Source organism: Oreochromis aureus, linkage group 1 (genome assembly GCF_013358895.1).
Source record: "Oreochromis aureus strain Israel breed Guangdong linkage group 1, ZZ_aureus, whole genome shotgun sequence".
Lineage (NCBI taxonomy): Eukaryota > Metazoa > Chordata > Actinopteri > Cichliformes > Cichlidae > Oreochromis > Oreochromis aureus.
In genome coordinates, this window is record NC_052942.1 from 39,313,470 (window position 1) to 39,321,112 (window position 7,643).

A 7,643-nucleotide genomic window follows, 5' to 3' on the forward strand; every position below is an offset into this window, starting at 1 on the left:
CTTTAAAATCACTTTTACTGTGACAGAACTGTTCCCCTATGAAGGTAAAATGCATCTGATCAAAAACAGATTTACACCTTGACATAAAATAGAAAAGTATCAGGAAGTCTTGTTTTTCATTAGAGTGCACGGAAGGATTAAGAGCTAATACATGTATATCAGAGGCCTCTGTTAACCCAAGAATACAAAGGTGCAGGTCAAGTTAATCAATTACTTATATCACTGGGAAGATGCCCACACCACCTCAGCTGATTGTATTTGACACAATGGATCAGGAGACTTATTCTGAGCTCCTCATCTCATCTTTACCGGCTAATCCCAGCCTTCCTAAGAAGGAAACTCATGTCAGCCGCATGTTTCCGTGCATGGCTTTCATTTATCCTTTCACCAGTATCAAAAGTCTAATTGGATGATTTACATGCTAAAAAGTCTTTGGATTAACTGAATTTGACTTTGGCAGTCAGAAGTAAAGCCACTACGCTACAAAAATAATCTGCAAAACTGCAAACAAGGAAAACGTCTTGATGCATGCTCAATCATCCAGGTAAGTAAATCTCCAGAAGTTGATTTTGTTCATCTGGACGTAGCGTTTTGTGGGAGAAATGTTTCATCACTCATCCAAGTAATGTATATACCTTTATATATGGTACATATATTTATTACTTTTTAGATCAGCCATTTTTATAATTTGCTTGTTGCACGTTATTGTATTTTGCACAACTCTGTTGCTTGTGAAGCTCGCACACAAGAATTTCACTCGCATGTACTGTACCAGTGTACCTGCACATGTGACGTGACAATAAAGGTGATTTGATTTGATTTGATTTGACTTCTTGCAAACAAGGAAAAGTTTATAAATAAAATGTAAATTTTGTGGGGGTTTTTTATAAATATTTGACTGTCAGAGTTTCTCATTCATTTTCTGTCATTAAGAAAGCTTCATGTTATTGGCTTTTGTGATGTATTCAGTGTTTAAAGTCAGGTTGAAATACACCCAAACTGCTTCTGCACAGAGGAATTTTTGATGCTATTTGAAAGTAAGAAGAGTCTCATCTTACTCTCCCCTGCAGTACTGGGTGTTTTCACAATAAAAGTCCTCATGCTGGTGTTTGTAGCAGCTGTTGGCAGGGAGCACTCACGGTAAAATGATCCTGGTGTGGAGAAACTCAGACATCACCTTTAATCACCTTCAGTCTCTAATATCTGTGTGTCTGCGTGTGTGTTTGGTCAGTGGGTGAACAGTCAGGGACAAAATCTGTGGCTAACAGATCAAACAACCACACGAACAAACAACCTTTGACCCTCTGCTTCTAACTGATCAAAGGTCTATATATTCAACATATATATATATATATATATATATATAATATGAACATTTAAGTATTGCTGTCATCTGTTGTTAACGTCATCATCAGCTCCACTCTGGAATCGTGAGTGCTGAGTTTAAATCTCGTGATTATGGTATTACAAATGCCTGTCATGTTTTAAAAGGACATGTTCTTATTTTCTGTCATATATAATGTTACAGTGTGACATTAAACGTAGCCAAAGTTTCACATAATTAGGTAAATGTTTGCAAAAGTGATCCAATCGGCCCAAAACCTCAGACTTCTGACTGCTTTGAACACTCATTTTTCAACTTAAAAAAGAAAAAACAACAGGATAAGTTGTAGAAAATGGATAAAATAAAACTACAGGCACAACACACCAATCATGTACAGACAGAACATCCCTGGAGCACTACGTGCTGCCCCCTCAGCGGGCTTCCTGAAGTTGGCCAGTCAGAATAAAGGAGGCTTTTGTGGAAGAGTTGTTGTTTCAGACATATGATGAACTGAGGAGGGTCTACTAGGAGATAAATAAGGCTCAAAAAAGAGAAATAAAACTAGTGATCAGCTCTTCTACTCTCCCGGAGCACTCAAAGCTCTTTATATAACATGTTTCATTCACCCATTCATACAAGAGCTTTTTCCATGATTGAGTGCTTTCTAACATTTAGACTCTGACATCTGAGAGGTTAGTATCTTGCCCAAGGGTGTTATGCATGCAGACTGGAGCAGCCAGGGATCACAACTCCAACCTTCTGATTAGTGGATGACCTGCTCTGCCTCCTTAGCTACACCCTTGTTGGCAAGCACAGCTGTAGGATGTTTCTGGACACTGGCTAGGCCACTCTGCGTGACCTTAATCTGCTTCTTCTTTATCCACTCCTTCGTTGCCTTGGTGTTATGTCTTGGGTCATTGTCATTCTGGAGGCCCGATTCATTTTCTTTCTTTAGAAGGTTCTCATGCAAGACTTTACGGAACATGTCCCCGTCAATTGTGGTGGAGTCATCCTGTACCTTTAGCAGAAAAACAACCCTAAAACATAATGTTTCCACCTCTGTGTTTGACTGTGGGGATGGTGTTGTTTGGGTCATACCCAGCATTTTTCTTCATCTAAAGATGATTTCTGAGAGCTCCACCTTGATTTCACCACAGCACTTTCTGCCTTCTCTGAATCATGTAGATGTTCACTGGCAAGCTTAAGACGGCCTGTACATTTGACTTCTTGAGCAGGGGACCTTGCGGGGGTGGCAAGATTTCAATCCAATATGGCGTAGCGTGCTACCAACGGTATTTATTGTGGTCCTAACTGTCTTCAGATTATTAACAGTAGTTTTGGGCTGATCCACCACCTTCTCATGATCATTCTCACCCCACGAGATGAGATCTTACATGGTGCTCCACACCGAGGACGACCAATCACAGTCACGGTCATTTTATGTTTCTTCCATTTCTAAACAGTCTGTTGGATCCAGAGTTCTGGCTTGGATGTAACGGATAAAATACTTATTTCACTTAATGATGTGCAAATCAGTTTATAGCTTAATGTAATGTGTTTTTTCGGGATTTTGGGGTCTTATTCTGTATTGCTCCATTAAAGGCACAGTGTGTAAAATATCACTGTGAATAGCACACGGCAGACTGGTCCACATTTGTATACTTTCAGCATACTTTATTCTTAAGTATGGTTACTGTTAGAAATACTCGGCGGCAGCTTCAAGCTGCCAGCCACACACCAACAACAACAACAACCAGACAGAGCACTGCTTTTTATGCTGGCGAGGCGTGATTGCAGATGCCGTGCAGGTGTGTGTTAGCCAGCATTAGTAAACTATTTGTTGAAGTGAATGTAACACTGCTGGACTTGGACACTTGGTGAATAAACTCGCATTCGATGTGAGAATGTAACCACGCTGCTTATCAGAGGGAAAGTGTGACTTTTAGGACACATTAGCTGGGATATTGTTAGCTTTTGTTGTTCTTTAGCTGGCTTGTTAATTGTCTGGAGACTGCAGGTCAGATGACAGATGTCTATCTCTTTCCACCACATTTTCACTTCTTTGTTGAAGGGGACTCCTCAGATTATAAAACATAGATCTGATGCTTCATATCGTGAGTCTGAAGATGCAGACATGAATTCAAATGGCACACAAACACCCACGAGTTCTCTTCTCTTCTGCCTTTGGTGGTTACATACTGAGGCTGGTCTCCACTCACATACAGATATGGCGATGTCTAACTCGGCCACTATTTTTAAGATGGGGCAACATGGTGGCTTCCACAAACCAGCGCCTGCTGCTATCTGTGTTTAATAAATTAATGCACTTTGGATTAAAAGTTTACGAGTGCAAGAATACTACACCTCACAATGATGTGTTTATGAATGTCTGTTACAGACAGCTAAATCCTTTATTTATCCTTTGTTTGATTTAGTCAGTCTGAATGAAAATTTTAAACAATTCATGTAAATATTTGGTTTATTAGAAAAATGTAATGCAATTTGCTTTTTGGCCTAATATATCCTGTCCTGTCATGAATCATTTCCTTTTTCCCTGAGTTGCCACAAAATAAAATAAAGGATCGTTCAGCTGAAATAAAGTGGAACAACCCTTTAAAGGACAGCTTTGGTTTGTGCAAAAACACATTTTTTGGTCCCTCGCTCCAGCCGGACCCACTTCGTGTGAATTCACCCTTGATTCAAAGAGTAATGAGCATAAAAGCCACTTCCAAGAATTCCATCTTTCTTTCCCCATACACTTCTGAATTCTAAGAATGCAATCTATTGCTGTAATCTCGTTCCAGAAACAGCATCCATATACCAAGAATGTCATTGTTTATTCTAAATATTGCTGGTAAATATTTCTGTTTACACAAATACTAGAACGTATCTTTCCATCACAGCATGGCAAGGAACTACTTTAAAGGGAAACAAAGGGGTGAAAATATCCACAGCGCAGCCTGTGACTTATAAAGATGCAGAGTTTATTTCAGATATGGACCGTGCATTCGGGGGCGAAAACTTCCAAGTCAGCAAAGAGCTGTTGATTCAGAAAAACAGTCTGATTTCCGTAAGCCTTGGTAACAATAGTGTATTTTTGTTAGCATGGGTTAATGTGAGAAGATGTTATACTTGTATTTCCACCTGACAACCAGCTGCGTTCATCTTCTTTATTTTATTTTCTCTTTTTATATTAAAATGTGAGAGCAGAGCGTTAACGCTGGTGGATCCTGAGGGTGCTTGAGCTCCTGCTGCTGCAGATCTTCCACACAGACAGAGAGATACGAGTCTGTTTAAAGCTTCTTCAGTATCACTTTACACTCCCACACTGATGCATTTCTTCTCCCTGCAGGGACGCCCAGTGGCATTTATCTGGCTGGAAGGAAAACCCACTGAAACTGTGCAGGGCTGACCTCCAAAGTTGGAAGCTTGCCTGTGCATAGCAGCACATGTTATAACATGAAGACCAGGGCTGAACACAAAGCATTTGTAAAAGTCTGCTGAAACAATGCCAGCACCAAAAACTAAATACATAAACACTAAACAGGCCCGTCGGGGTTCACGGGCTCCATTTAAAGTTCAGCCAGTGTCTCATTTTTAAATTCACTTGTTTTTAGCTCATTCAAAGCTGCTTTAAAATGAAAGTCCATCAGTGGGACTCCTGCTTCAGGAAAAGAAAATATGAATATGAATACTCCCCCCTCCCCAAATTTAAAATACAGACACAAAACATAACTACAAACGACTCATGAGCAGCAAGATCCAAGAGAAAGACTAACTTAGCAAACTAAACACAAGCTAATCCCCAAATGCAACAAGAAAACCTAAAAGACAACAACGACATTATTATGTAGCTAAGCTTTTTTAAGTATTTATCTATGATTTAGGTTCCAAGTCTGTAAAACTTTAAATCACGCATAATGATCATTGTAAACCTGCAATTTTCTGCTATGTTGCTTCCTGCATCTGTGAAAGGGAAAATATTTTGCTCTAAACACTCCACAAATCAATGGTTTTTTATTCATAATTCATCACGTCTTTGCAAAACATGTCAGAAAGAAATCCTTCCACGTCTAACTGTTTTAATTCAGCGGATGATGTCCTCAGGATTTGGGTTAGTCGTGCTGTTTTTGCAGACTCCTCGTTCCTCCTCGGTATCAGAGGCTCGGAGACAGCTTCTCCCACAGAGCAGAGATAATGTTGATCGCAGATCAGCAGAGTCACTCATGAATCATGCTGACTGGGCTGGGCGGGCGCTTCGTGACTCAGGAGCGCAGTGGTCAAACGCACATGCATGACCGCTGGACTAAAACATAAGGAGACAGACAATTAGGGAATCTAACAAAAATTTTGATCCTAATCGTTCTTCTTTAGGAAACATCTGACAGAGAAACCTTTGAAAATGTGTTTAGAAATGATAAAAATAAAATCCCAGAGCAGACTGATTGCATTTATTGCTTTACTTGGACAACCAGTGTTGGCTTTTTTGTCTGTTATATTTCTATAGCCTGTAGTTCAAATACCTCTAATATCTCTGACTGAAGTAGGCGGCACTCTTTTGGGTCGTTTCGTGTGAAAGAACGATCACAGCCCGAAGCTAGAAAGCCAGAAGTCAACAACTACCATCTTGATGCCTGTTGTGTCTGACTGCGGTTTTAGGTTTCATTGAGCCATCTGAAACAAAGAAATCCCAGATAAGTTGAACTCTCCTGCAGACAGAAAATGCAATCAGACTGGAGCTTTGCAGCTTTCTGAAATAATCATTTAAAAGCAAACACTAATCACTTAGCTGGCTTTGATCTGCTTGACTAGGAGTCAATCTGCTGTCGGAGCAGAGCTGACAAACACTACACCAGCCTAGAAATGAGAAGATGAGTGTTTAAGGTCTTTGAGATGTTGAGTTTCAGTGATGAGAAGTTTTCTCTGGATTAATGGAATCTCGGAGAAGCTTATTCACAAAATTCCTGAATTCTTTTCAAAAACACGTACTTGAAACATCGCCCCATGTTATGTTTGAGACAATGTGGGCCATCCATTCTTTTCACTTATCCGGGTCACGAGGGGGCTGAAACCTATCCCAGTTGTCACAGGGCGAGGGGGGGGGTACACCCTGGACAGGTCACGAGTCTATCATAGAGTTAACACAGAGAGACAGACAACCATTCACACTCACAATCACACCTGTGGACAATTCAGATTCACCAACTGACCTAACCCCACTAACAGCATGTCCTTGGGCTGTGGGAGGAAGCCAGAGTACCCAGAGAGAACCCAACAAACTCCACACAGAAACGGCCAGATGGACGAGTTGCTGTCAGGTAAGAGTGCTTATCACAGCACCGCCTTATGATGTGAACCATATCAACTAAGAGCTACTGCTAAAGAAGATTTAAAACACCAATAAATAAATAAATAAAAACAGTTAAATATAAATAACATAGCTACGGTGGCCCGAAAGTTCAAAACATCAGCATTTAAGTCACCATAACAAAGGGACAGAAAAATGAATCAAAAGACAATTCTCTTTAAATTAAACAACAAAGATCGTTTCAGCGTGCACAGGCACAGATATGATACAAACACCAAACAGCCTAAAACATAGAGATAAAAAATAGACATTAAAAAATAAAACTACAAACATAAGAAAAGCCTCATGTTGTCTTTTCTGAACTGTCAGGTCTTGCACCTCAAAACCACCTGAAAAAAAAAACCACATGAAGATGTGAATTTGGGGAAAAACTTTCTTAATATGTTTCTAATAAAAATCTGTAATTGCAGAGAAAAGCTGCTGATCACAGAGGGAAAAAAACTGCTTCTAAAATAACTGAAGATCCCATTTAAAGCAGCGTTCTGGACGTTACTGACCTCTGACCTCGTGGTTCTCAGTAACGCTGCTGTTCTGTCTCGGTGTTTCTTCCCAGGACGGTGACTTGCCCGACCGTCCGGCCCTGCAACACTGTCAGGTTGAGATACGATCGGAGCGAGGAGACAAAAGATCTCGACAGCTGATGGTGATGCATTCCTGACGCCTGAAGGAGGTTCACTGATAATAACAACAAAGTCCTGCTGAGTGAACAACAGATCCTACTTCACCTTCAGCACCATTTAAAAAACAACTGATTACGTCACACATGAGGAACTCTTCTTCATACACATGTAATTTTATTCAATTCAGTGAATCACACAGGGAGACACACGGAGACAGGGACACACAGGGAGACACAGGGAGACGCAAAGAGACACAGGGAGACACAGGGAGACACAAAGAGACAGGGAGACACAGGGAGACGGAAAGAGACACAGGGAGATGCACAGAGAC